We start from the raw sequence: 13387 nt of genomic DNA, 5'->3' as shown, positions 1-13387 counted from the left end.
TCCTTCCCACAGATTAGCTGCTAACACAGTGATGCTCCCTTGAATGTTAGTTATTAATTCAGGAAAGCAAGGCTAAAAGGGATCAGTATCATCTTTTGTTAGCTCCGCAGGTGGGACTAGACCAAGCAGACAAGTTTTAACACAGTCTTTTTCTCAAGTCTAACAAAGTAGCAGGAAATGCCAATCAAAGTAAAGATAAAAAAAAAAAAAAAAGTATTTACTGATAATCTGAATAACAGTCAGAACAGAAATTAAGTTACTGTTGCTTGCTAGGACATACGATACACTGACCAAGAAGCAGAAACACAGTTGCACAGACTCCCTAGAAAGCAAAACACAAATTCCTATACGTATTGGCGCTGTGAGTTAAAACATACAATGCGCCTTTCTAGTTACAGCATTTCTTATATGAAATCATGACTAGGCCTGAAATAATGACTTTTGTGTACTCTCCCTTGCAGTCCATGGACGGAAAGCATGGCACCACTGGCAGGAGTGACATGTTCCAAGGAACCTGATTTTCACTTCCAGATTCTAGATTTTTTATGTGAGGTTAAATAATCAGAGCTGAGTGCTCTGACCTTGATAAATGTGTCTGACAGTGTGGCTAGCTACTTCAGCAGCAGAATAAATGATGGCAAAATAAATTCCAAATAAAATTACTGCTTAAGGTGATACCAAGAGATATGCAGGAGGTGTGAAAGAACTTCCACTGCTGGGACTGAAACACAGTATCCTTAGCTCACCCCCTCAGCTACGCAACTATCACCTCTCAGCTACTATTGTCTATGATTTGGATGCAGATCACATTGCTAAGAGCCATGAGATTTTCCAACAAAAGGATATACACTCTGTAAATATCAAAATATGGAGTACAATAAAGAAGATGCTCTACTTCGATGTATATATATAGTATTTGGGCTGTTTTATTCTCAATTATGTAGCTAATTTAAAACATTTTCTATGCATGCCTTTTTTTTTTTTTTTTTTTTTTTTTTTCTTTTCATATAATAATTGATACTCTGGTCCACCAGTGTTCCAGAGGCCAATACTGGCTGAGGTTTCTTTATCATATAAATAGAAGCTGCTTGATGCATTTCACTGACAGCTCATTTGAGTTGCTTAAGAACTCAGCATCCTTCTTCCCATTAACATTCTCCTACTGCCCCAAACACACAAAGCCACTGCAAGAGAAAATGGTGGAGAAGTATTTCCTCTTTAAGCACTGCAGAAACATAAACTCCTTCCAAGTAGTCTGCATTCAGTATTCCAGCATGACACCAATTATGAAGAATTATCATAATTCATTTACTTTTCAGCAGAGGCTTAATTAAGACTTCTTCTACTTGTTATGCAAGTTAACCCACCAGAAGCCAGCGTTCCCTTGGGTTGACCATGCAATAATTTGAACTGAAATCAGTCTGAGCAAAAGAAATACTGGTATTTCAAAGATGTAATTAAAAGCAGAAAAAAAGGACAGAATTTTCATACCTGCAACAACCTTATATACCCAGGTGTCATTCTCCGGAGAGAAGCAATCATGATTTCTGAGTCTTTGTAAAATTTCAGACCCTGCAATTTTAGAACACACAAACCATTACTAAATCCCAGGGAGTTTTACAAGCTGACCCTTTACTGAAACATAAGATTAAGTCTAATATGGTTTGCTACAATGCCAAAAGCACTCCAAGAAGCAAGGTATGCAAACATTTTTTCCTCACCTGATGCTCTTTTCCCTCGAGCCCGTTACATGCTTAAGGTCCTAGGGGTATATAAAGCCCAGCTCAGTTGCATAACCTGTCACATGGGATCTGTCTGTACCGCTTAGGTGTTGGCAGAGCCATAACTGTTCTGCCTGGGGCCAGGTATGTCTTGCAATATTGGAAAACTCTTTGGGAATGCCTGAAGCTCATTAAGAGAGTAACTGACAGCTGACCTCCTTAAGAACAAAAGGGCCTAAGCCTGCTTTATAGATAGTACTGGACATAAAAAAAGGTCACTATAGCATTTTGTATCGTAGAGTGACAATGCAAATAGGATTGGATGGATTTTATGCAACTTAGAGCACACATTTATACCCACAGGATGACCTGACCCGGTAGGAAGCTTAATGCAGCCATGACCTGACTTGAAAGGATATGCTAGTATAACAGGGTTATTTGGAGGCACGTTTAAAAATAAGTTCCCTCTTTTCTGATAGCCTTCTCTTTTACTCTGCATTATGCATGTTCTTGACCCTTTTTCTACTGCTAAAGCTACTACTACTAAAAATATCTAATCTAATGCTGCTATTGCTACTTTCTGTTAACTGTGATTTTTTTTCACTGTAGTGAGCTTGGATTCAGTTCTGCTCCTGGGGTCGTATAGCACACAATCTGAGAAATGGTGGTAAAATCTAATCTACAAAAGTAATTTCTCCTTCTTTTAGGAGTGTACATGGAGAGACTGTGCTGAGAAAGCTCCTTTTTCCCATTATCAATACATGCAGCCTTGAATATGGATAGCAAGGCAGAATATAGCTGCAGTTGCAGTCCTACTTCTAAACATGCAGGGTAAAGATGTTCAGGTGGTGTAAGTCAGTATAGCACTGGCGTGCAGAGTGAGCCCACATGGGTTTTTATCACAAGCACTCCACAGAACAGCGCTGATTTACACCCCTTTAGCCTGTGCTACAGCAGCCTAAAGCTCTCTGAGAAATATTCCTGCTGTAAAAGAGCAGAAACAGGATATGTTTCTACTTGGAGAAATACTCTACATTAGGTATTCCACAATGATACCACTTATCAAGAATCCACAAAACTCATTTACTTTTCAGCAGATGCTTAATTAATGTTATATAAAGGCACACTGTTGTTTTCTTCTGAGACTCTGGCTTATATGGCATGCAGTGGGAAGATCTTACTTGCCTCTCACTGCACCACATTTATACCACGTGAACCCCATCGGCATCAGTGGAGTTATATGTCGTTCACAAAAAAGGTAACGGACTTGAACTCATCCTATAGCATCAATCTAAATACTAAAAGCAAGAGACTGGCAGCCTGCCATCTGTTGTGGTTTGTTTTTTTTTTAATACGGAACTTGCACAGTGACGTCATGCTAAACCTTAAGTGCTGTATACTGTAGCTATAGGAAATGTATCAACAGGAAACAATCAATATAAAATTGGGAGCTGACTGAAATTAATGGAAAATGTACCAGTAAATACAAGTCACTGTACCTGCCCAAATGCATTTGGGATGAAAATCTGTACTATAAAAAAGCTTTTTTTTTAATTTTTTTGTTCTTGTTTCTCACTGTATGCCCCATACTAACTTCCCTGCACAAACAGGAGAGCACCTGGGCTTGCTGAGCAAAGCAGGACAAGGCTAATGCTGCAGAGTCCATGTTCTTCTGGAAATACACAGAATGAGGAATTTTTCCTTTAAATTTCCAGTCTTGCCTGCATTCAAAGAAAAACCTACTTCCTACAGTATCAGTTTCAGGAGGTCCAAAAAAATGTGTTACTACCAATTCCTGTCATTTTGTGTGTAACTCTTAGAGGATGGCAGTGAGATTCCTGTGGCAAGGTATTCAGAAAGGGAGAGCTTTCCAACCAAGTTGCTTTGTGCAGAAAATAAAAGGGAAGAGCATGCCTTGAATACCAAAGCTGTCTTTAAAAATGACTTATTGGCCATACTCAACATATTGGCTTTCTGTAATTGCAGGTGTAATCAAAATCTGTATAACTTTCTGAGGACTCTGAAAGAATAACCCTCCCGAGCTGTTTCAGGAGAACTTTGAGCAAACAAGGAGCTGCCTCTGTTCCTTTTGAAGTTCAAGCCTCTGAGAATTGAGCCCTGAGAGCCAGGATGCAGAGATGAACGTGCCCATCCTGGGCAGGGGACCAGCTAACAGAGGACGAAAAGCACAAGCCGCAAAGGGCTCTCTTGGCAAATACCTGGTGGTCCCACGCGCAGCGCAGACTACTCGCCTCGGTCATCTACTAATGCCTTCACTGCTTGATGGCGGCACTGTTTTCTAATAGGCATCAAGCAGATAAGAATGCAAATGATATGCTGACATTCTCCCCATCCCAAAATTAAAGGTGAGGGACACTTTGAACCCAGCTGTCAATATTCACCACCTTGCACTCTATTTCCACGAAGAGAAGAAGTCAATAATGAAATTAAAAGTTTCTTTGCTGTAATCCTGTGCATTTGGGACCAGCAAGAGCTGCTTCCCCAAATGCATCGGGAATCAACCAACAGGAACAGCTTCTTTTCACACCGTTAGAAGCCCCTCCTTGACTGGCACTCTCCGAAAAGCTTTTCATGCTGCCTGTGCTGCTCATGAGCGTGTCCCTGCCTCTCTGGAGCACGGTGCAGGGACATGCAGCATTACTCACCACAGCTCAGTGGCAAGCAGCAGGGCAAGCATGGCAGCCTGGGGCTCAGCCCCCCGCTCTTTCAGTCAGTTTTGCAGCCCACCCCAAGCTTGTGCTGCTGACGGCTCCAAGACAGATGCCTCAAATATTTAGGCTGAAACTACACTAACCATTCCTGGACTTGCTGCTTTCTCTGTGTGCCCTGGACTTTGTTAGCTTCTCTTTCACAGACCACTGCTTCTTACATCACCCTGAATTCACTTTCAGATGCTTAAATATGTTGTCTCCTAAAATCAGCCTTAACTTTCCAGCCGTCTTTGCTGCCTGTGCTCTGTACAGTGATTCCTATTTTCCAGCTCATTTTCCCAGCTACTTTCCAGTATATTTACTTTTATCCTGACAAAAGGGCAGCTATGTCAATGCTTCCCTCTACACCAATACTGCAGCTTTAGCACCAGAAACTTGCCTTCAGAAGAGGGGCCTATACTGCTTTCTTCTGCTGGTCAGTTCTTGCTGTTGCAGACCCTTGCGAGAGCTGGAATAGCAGTGGTCTGTGGCACTCGAGAGACTCTGGGTGCTAGTGGGCCCGACTCTCACCCATATCGGAGTCCATTGCCTACATTTACCCATGCCTTTCCCCCCCTCCCCGCCCCCGCTTTCTTATTTCTTAAAAAATCCTATTTCTAACAAGTTTTTAGCCACCCTGAACCAGAGGGAGGGAGGAGTGAGGCAAGCTGGTAACACGTGTGAATTAAACCACAGGCAACAGCAGCAGGGGAGAGCGGTTTCTCTCATGCCTGCGTGGAAGCCCAGATTAAGGAGCTGCAGCCAACACGTGGCTGTTACACAAAGGATGCCCAGACACAAGGATCCATCAGTGGGGCCTGCGGCTGACAGCATGCACGGCCTTGCTTTTGGTGACAAATGGAAATGACCGAGGAAGGGAGAGGTGAGGGAAGGTGAGAGAGACAAAATAATAAAGGGGGAAAAAGGGAAACTCCGGCCAGTGGGAAGAGAGGTGATGGGAATGCCCAAGTGAGCAGCCTCCCCAGGGCTCCCCTCCAGCGCAGCAGGGTCACCCCAGAAAGCCCCTTGCAGAGGACACAACTCTTATTGGGACCTGCTCAAACTGCTGGCGGTGGTTCATGCTTGTGATGCTGTCATCGCTGACTGGTGCTATGCTCCATGCACATGTACCATTTGGGCCCCAATCAATGGCGGGGGAAGCACGGGAAAGGCACGTGATGCTCCCGCTGCTGCAGTTGCTTTCCACGAGGATCTGCCACAGCCACACTACCAGCTCTGCTGGGGCAAGGCCACAAGAATGAAAAAGCGAGAACAAGAACGTGATGAGACCAAGGAGGGGAAAATCCTGCCTCATGGGTGGCTGGGGTGACGGCCCCCCCACTGCCAAGGGAAGGCAGCCTGGACACCTGCAGACAGGAGGCTCTGGGCAGCACCGGGGCTGAGCCACCCAAGGCAATGCGGTGGCAAGTGTGCGCGTTTATGGGCCTCAGCTACTTGTGACCCACTATATGCTCAAGTGGTTGGAGCTGATGTCTGACAACAGTTGTTGCTCCTACCTGATGAAGACTGCAGGCAGAACACTGCAGGGCATTGCTATGTGCAGTCGCATTTCTCAGCAGTAAACTGGTTTAAAGCAAGACTCTCCCCTGGCTTCCAGGGTCACTAAGCTTGACCTACTCTAGGCCTTCCACACTGATACAGGGACAGCATTTTCAAAGTTTTTCCTGTACAGCACACAGAATTTTCATTCTATACCTGGACAACAACAGCAAAATTTATTACTTTGAAGGCATAATTCTGAAAATAATTCAGACATTTAGCTAAAGAAGTACTTTCCAAAATTCATCATCCTTAGCCAGGGTGGAGGAATACAGGCAGGATCCTGAACCTACCATGGCTTCCACTGCAGCTTTTTGTGCGGGACAGGAGTAAACACAGAGTGCTGTCACTACAGGCAAATAAATAAACCAAACCATGAAGAAAACAAACAAGCAAAGCTTCCTCCACACACAACCATACGGCTAATCCTGGGCTTTTTGACTTTAACAGCTATTAGGTCTGAGAGTATGTCCTCACAAATCATTCTGTGTATTACTTAAAAGATTAAAGCTGCGCTAAAAGGAATTTTGCCTAGAACAAAGGTAATGAAAACATCAGCTCTGTAGGGGTAACAGGATTCGATACTGTCAGCTCATAGAAAAAAGCGATGGTCCTGCCCCAAAGAGCCTACAGTCCATGGGGAGGCAGATGGATGCTACCAGATGGAGGAGCCCAGGGAAACAAAGAAAATATACTGCTTGGCATGCGAGGCAATGTTCTCAGCTCACTCAGCATCAGGTTGTTTCCAAATTTTTGTAGGCGTTGCAGCAAAGCACAGTGTTAAGGAGGGATGTGAAGGTGGTTAAAGAATTTTAAAATGATAAAGGCAAGCAAGGAACAGGAACAATGTTAGTCATACTGTTGCATTACACAGTAATAGCTTTTCGGAGCACAAAATTAGGGAGATTTATTGGAAGATGCTGATGACAGAAGTAGGAAATACTGTCAATAAAAGAAGACTGCAATACTGTGTAGATGAGCTGAGGCACAGACAGAAAATTGCAGATAGTTCAGTCCTCAAAGTCATCTAAGGTTACAGATAGACAGCAGCAAGAGACTGTTGCTGAGGCTTATGGAGTTACCATTGAAGTAGCTTAAACTACTCATTTATTTCCTGCTGAGAACTCACTTGTTCACTCGTCACAGCTCCACTGCCAAGTGGTTACTCCTGTATTTGCAGCCTGCCTACTCACAGTGCTTTGATGCCATTGAGAGATGAAATAATGGAAACCGACTAAAAATTAACAGCGAAAGAATAGGAGAAAATCAAGTTAATTTCTGCTACAGGGAAAGAAGAACTTCAGCCATGAAAGAAGATTTTGTTAGAGACTGTTGCAGTTTGTATCTGTTAGAAACTACAGGGGAAAAAAAAAAAGATCCTGGATTTTTTTTTAAAGTATTTCCAAAACAAAGGTAGGTAAACACTACTGTCACTGGCAGCAGCACAGGTGTAGCACAAAGGCACTGGCCTAGCACAGTTCATCTGAAACCCAGTTCTGGTCAAGCAGGGTTGGATCCCTCTCTCCTAACTCCAAATGTGGCTAGCGCAGATGCCTGCCCCAGAACTAATTGCTCTAAACTCCCATTGTAATTTACCTATTTTAGATGTTTATGTTAAGATCAGGGAAAGAAGCGACGCTTGATAGTACAGTGAGTTAGTACAGCTAGCGCAGACATCAATAGTGTAAATACAGCCAGTCACGTGAACTGCACCCCACTGATTAGAGCAGCAGAATTAAAAGTAAAGCTGGTATGACGAACAGCTACTAAGATGACCAAAGCAAATGGGAAGTATGTATTACAAGAATAAGCTATGTTCAACCTCACAAAAGGAGGATTGTCAAACCCTTCTTCTCCTCTTAGACACTGATGGGCAGCGCTGGCACCCTTGAACACTGATTTTTGCCTCACTCCCCAACTACTGGATGTCGTCAACAGCCTAGCTTCATCTTCCCTTGCTCAGGGGAGGTCTTCATAGAGGGAAAGCAACATCGGTAAAACAGAGTGGGAAAGCCAACACATGAGAAGGACTGCATTATGGCCATGCATACAAGGTGCTATCTGACCTGACAGGCAAGTACAGTGCCCTTGGGGGGACCATCTCCAGTGTCCCTGTAGGCAGTCATTGCTCTACAGAACACTGCCAGTCCTGACTGCCACTGACCCAAGAGCAATCAGCTGAGTGAATAAACTGTCAGTTTTTCTGTAGCTGTGTACTAGTACAGAAATTATGTATTCCTTTTACAACTGAAAACCAAAAAAACACGACTAAAATGAAAAAAAAAAACCCACAAACAACCCCAAACCAAGAATACAAACAATGGGCATTAACAGACAGACTTAGGGTCTTTGCAGGTCTGAAGATCTTAACGGATGCTAGCACCTTTTAAAATAGTACTGCTATAATTATGCCAGCCACTGGCAACTCCAATGTTTGGACCCACCTTAATATTTGTACAATTTTGCAGAATCTTTAGGTTGGATTGCAACAGAAAACTGTTCTAGCAGATATGGGCAGGGAGAGGCCTATCCGCCTCTGATGTGCAAGTGACACTGCATCATAGGCACTTCCCTGTTGGGTCTTTTGCTTAATACCCACTCCTGCAAAGTGGGGTGAGGGTTTAAAATGCATAGCAGAGTCACAGCTGTCTTTTTTTCAGCAACAGCTTTATGCTTTCCTCCTTCTGAAGCAGGTTCAGAAATCAACCAGCACAACACACTACCAGAGAAGCTGGAACACTATGGGCTGTGCTCATAGGCCTGAGAATTACCTGGGTGCATATTGGTGGAAAGATTTATCTATGGCCATTATTCTGGGAAGGTTCACATCTGGCAAGCAGTGGACAGACTTCCAGCAGAGGTCCAGAGTCCCAGTTAACCCTGGAAAGATTTTGTAACAGTTCCCTTTTTCTCACAAGTGTAATGCACCGTCTTGCACGTACCAACGTCTTGCAGCAAGGCAGCACACTGGAAGGACACACAATGCCATCCTGACAGTCTGTGAATGAGGTAGTATCATCATTTAACATAATACCATTTATCAGCTACCAAGGCACTGCTGATCTGACTAGGGATGCCTATGACACACCTGTGGATGTACCTGAACACATAAGACTCACAAGACACATCATTACTCAAAAGCACACCCACTCTAGTGATCGTGTGTGCCAATAAGCTGCTATTAATCCAAGACAATGTATTACTTCTTGTTCTCAAGGAGTGCCATACAGTGGCTGCTATTTTGCAAAGGAACAAGGCATTAGGCTTTTTCCTCTGAACAGCCTGCGATTTCCATTTAGAAGAGATGCAGCAAAGAGGGATGAGCTTGCTAAGGAGCAAGGCATGCCTTCTCACTCTGCTCTGCTCCCCAAAGTCCACTATCTACCTCAAGACACTCATCAGATATGGGCTGCTGTGCCAGGCTGAACATGTGTTTCTGGCTAGCCAGTCCTCAGTGGGTGTTTCTCACTGTGGGAGTTGATATGAGAAATCATATTACAATCTGTGATGAGCACACTTCACGTTGTGTCCTTTGCTGCTTCTGTGGCTGATGAGACAAAAAGCTAGACCGTCACACTCTGTGTCCTCATGGGCATCACTCACTCCATCTGCAAAGCGTCCTGGATCATGAGAGGCCACACACAGTGTCCCAGACATCTTCTGCAGCGTGATACACAGTGTATAGCTATACTGACCTGCATAGGGTTGTAACCTGTCCAATGCACGTACACACACAGCCTTTTGAATCTGAACCACTTGTCTGTAAAAAGCTGGACAGATCATTCCCAGCAGTTCTGTATTGCTGTTGGGAAATATTCTCATCAGTAAGACCGTGCACATGAGCAGGTGCATATGCAACTAGCTATTGAGCAGGGTTCTTCCTCCTCCTCTACCCTATTACATGTGCCAAATCTTCACTGTGTATCACATAAATGACAGAGCTGAAGAAGCAGCCTTTTGACATGAATTCCAGAAGTGCAGGTATTTAGGGATGGCAGCTGAGGACTGAAGGCCATGAGGCCTGCTGTGATGCCCGCAAATGACTGGGAGGCTTGCAAAGAACTGCCATATTTTATGTATGAGAAAGACCCTAATGTACAGTACCCTGAGCTTTTCTGTAACTACTGACAGTTTTAGTTTGTTTCAGAGCACAGCTGTAGTGTGATAAAATAGCCACAGCAGGGATGTTTGGGGTACCAGGACTCTGGAACAGGGAAGGATTCATTCTAAGAAGACGATATAGACACATTCAAAGCATGACCACAATTTTGGTTCTAACTCTGAAGTGCTGATTTACAACAGAAGTATACAACTTCAGTCAATCACTGGTACCTCTCTGTTCTTTTCAAACAAAATTTTCAGATAGTCAGAATGGGGAGGTTACTATATTCCATATGGCTTTATAAATTATGAGTCATGAATCCCACAAAGGCACCTGATCCGCTTTCTAAACAAACATGTAGAATCTTCCTTTCTGGATGGGCTGGAACTTGCTATGCATGTCATCACAGTTAAAATTAATCTGGAGCTATTATCAAAAAGTATAATTTTATTGACATTTACCATTCCTGCATAAGCAAATGTGTCTATAAACATCAAGAGGTTCTGAAGTCTTCCTTAGCAGCCTGCTAGGAAAGTTACTTACATTTAGCGGTAATAGATATCTAGATCTGCAACACCCCAAAAGGGTTTCTAATTTAGAAACTGTAAATGCTTTGATCCATCCTTGCAGATATAGAGGCCTGAATATACATTGGTGTATGCCGTGTTTCCAATGCAACAGGCTAATGAATTACTCCACCCAAACCAGAAAAGGCCTCTAAAATCTCTTGTAAGACTTTCAACTGCAATATAAGAAGATATAAATTACTGGACGATAGTATGATAGAAAATGCTTCAAAGCTTTAAATTAAATTACACAGATTTAGTGGGAACCTTGCTAGTTGAATTTCTGCTCTTGCACACTGACACGTTCCCTTGTAATTGCCTTCACATTGTCGAGTACACATGGTTCCCATCGCTTACTATCTGTATTTCTATTTAAATATTCTAATTCCTGAAAGTGACATCTATTATTTCTGGCGTGGCATTGTGCCAGCACAGTTGTGGCTGTTTAACACGATTGGTAGTCTATTTTTAGGCATAATCCTGTGTAAAGGTACATGTCTTATGTTGTGAACTCTCTAGCTGAACACTGGAAGATTCATCAACTTAAGATGAGGGCAAAACAATCTATGCAGGAAATAAAGCATGAAAGATACATTAATCAAAAGAGCAGCATTTCTATAATGTTTATTTTTTCATTAGGCACTCTATTCTGATTAAGTGTTGTGGCTATCTGACTGGGAGGCCAAGTAGATATGATTAAAACAGAATTCAAATTACCTAGAAGTGGAAAACAAAACAAGAGGGGCAAAGTACTGAGTGAACATTTGCACTTGAGCACACATGATGCAGTGGACTTAGCATGGAGCCCTCCCTTCAGAGACCGTGTTTCCCATGGCACAACGCTAACAGCTCACTAGGACCAGATGGTATTCACCTAAGAGCTCTAAACCAACCCAAGGATGAAATAACACAACTGCAAGCCATGGTGTGTAACCCCTCACTGGGAATCGCCTCAGTGTCAGGGGATGGGAAGGTGGTGGAATGGCTAATTTTTATGAAGGATTCAGGGGTGATCTGAGGAACTACAGACCAGTGAACACGATGTCCTTGTTCTGCAGATCAGTAGGAACCATAGCAAGGAACAAAATGAGCAGACTCACAGAAAAATATATTCGGAAGAACTCCATTAAGCTTCTGTAAAAGGGAGGACATACTTCAGAAGCCTATAGGCATTTTTTTTGTTTTGTTTGAGGAATCGACAAATAAGCAACCTTCCAGTATCTTAAGGGGGCCTACAAGAAAGCTGGAGAGGGACTTTTTACAAGGGCATGGAGTGACAGGACAAGGAGGAATAGATTTACACTGAAAGAGGGTAGATTTAGACTAGATGTCAGGAAGAAATTCTTCACTGTGAGGGTGGTGAGGCACTGGCACAGGTTGCCCAGAGAAGCTGTGGCTGCCCCATCCCTGGCAGTGTTCAAGGCCAGGCTGGATGGGGCTCTGAGCAACCTGGTCTAGTGGAAGGTGCCCTGCCCATGGCAGGGGGCTGGAACTAGATGATCTTTAAGGCCCCTTCCAACCCAAACTATTCTGTGATTCTATGATTAAGGTGTACTAAAATCCATTTAACAAATTAATTGGGGAAAAAAAGCTCTTGAAAAGGAAGTCTCATGGGCTAAGAAGATCCTCATTTAAACGAATAAACAATTAAAAGATACAAAAGTAAAAGCAGGAATGCAGTTTTCCCACTGGAAGGAAATCACCCATGCAATCCTATGGGACTTTGTGCCATGATCTGTGCTGCTCAGCAAAGTCCTAAATGACCTGGGAAAGGTGATGAATAATGGGGGAACAGAGACTGCTGATCCCACTACAGTTATCACGGGGACTAAAATTGAAAGCTGACTGTGCAGAGCTTCGGAACAGCACTACAATCATGAAAAACCAACGATAAAATGGCAGATGAAATTCTGTGTAGGATATTGCAAAGTGGTGTGCATAATTACTTAAAACTGATAAGGAACATTCAGGTATGAAATAACAGTTCTGAAGATATCAGCTCAGTACCCACTAAGGGGTCAAAAAAGCAACAAAATTATTTGGGAAGGACTAGAGAGCAAATCAAAACACACTTGAAAAAAATCATGGTGAACCTGCATTTTTAGCAACATGGGCAGTTTCGGTCCCCCCATCTCTGAAGCAGACTCACAAAATATACAGGAAAGGGCAAAAAAAGGCATAATGAAAAGTAGGAAAAAATTTCTTTACAAAGAATGAGCAAACAGGAGTCTTCAAGTTGGATGTGTCAGTTTACCTTCTTCCCTACTTCCTCACCTCCTCTATATGTCTTCCCCTCCCTCTCATGTTACAATGTTCTTACCAACACTTCCATAGTCTTCCCAGACCTGCAGACAAAGGGAGAGTTTGAAATACAAGCTATTAAGATTTTCTTTCTTCACTCAGAGTTAGAGGGAGGCTTCCTGTGATCTTCCTATACTTCTCCAAGGCAGGAAATGTGTAAGGATTCACTGTCCTCCTGCCCCAACATACAAAGGAAAAAAAAACACTCCTTTGAGTTTCTTTTCCTCCTTCCTGCATCATAGCCTTGTCCACAAGATTTTTAGAGATTGCCAGACACTGACTTCTCCAATTTGGAGGCAGCGACCCTGTTTTCAGTGCACGGCTTCTCCGTAAATTAGGAACTGCTGTGACAGATTGTCCCAGCTTGATGTTACTTTCAGAGCCGATTGTAAACTCCTTCCATTTCACAGCTTATAGAAATCTCAG

At 43.1% G+C, this 13387-nt stretch overlaps 1 protein-coding gene across 1 annotated transcript in view; it reads right to left on the bottom strand.

The window, feature by feature from the left end:
* Positions 1 to 1491: 1491 nt before the first annotated feature.
* The window catches only part of ERICH1 (glutamate rich 1), a gene marked incomplete at its 5' end in the record, with an annotated part of 99549 nt that continues 87653 nt past the window's right edge, over positions 1492 to 13387 (bottom strand). The window contains one exon of the transcript XR_013928147.1: positions 1492 to 1572. The remainder of the gene's footprint in view (positions 1573 to 13387) is intronic.

This window comes from Falco punctatus (assembly GCF_963210335.1).
Source record: "Falco punctatus genome assembly, chromosome: 5".
Classification (NCBI taxonomy): Eukaryota; Metazoa; Chordata; class Aves; order Falconiformes; family Falconidae; genus Falco; species Falco punctatus.
Note: the sequence above shows the minus strand (reverse complement) of the source record. Positions and strands in the feature narration are given on the sequence as shown.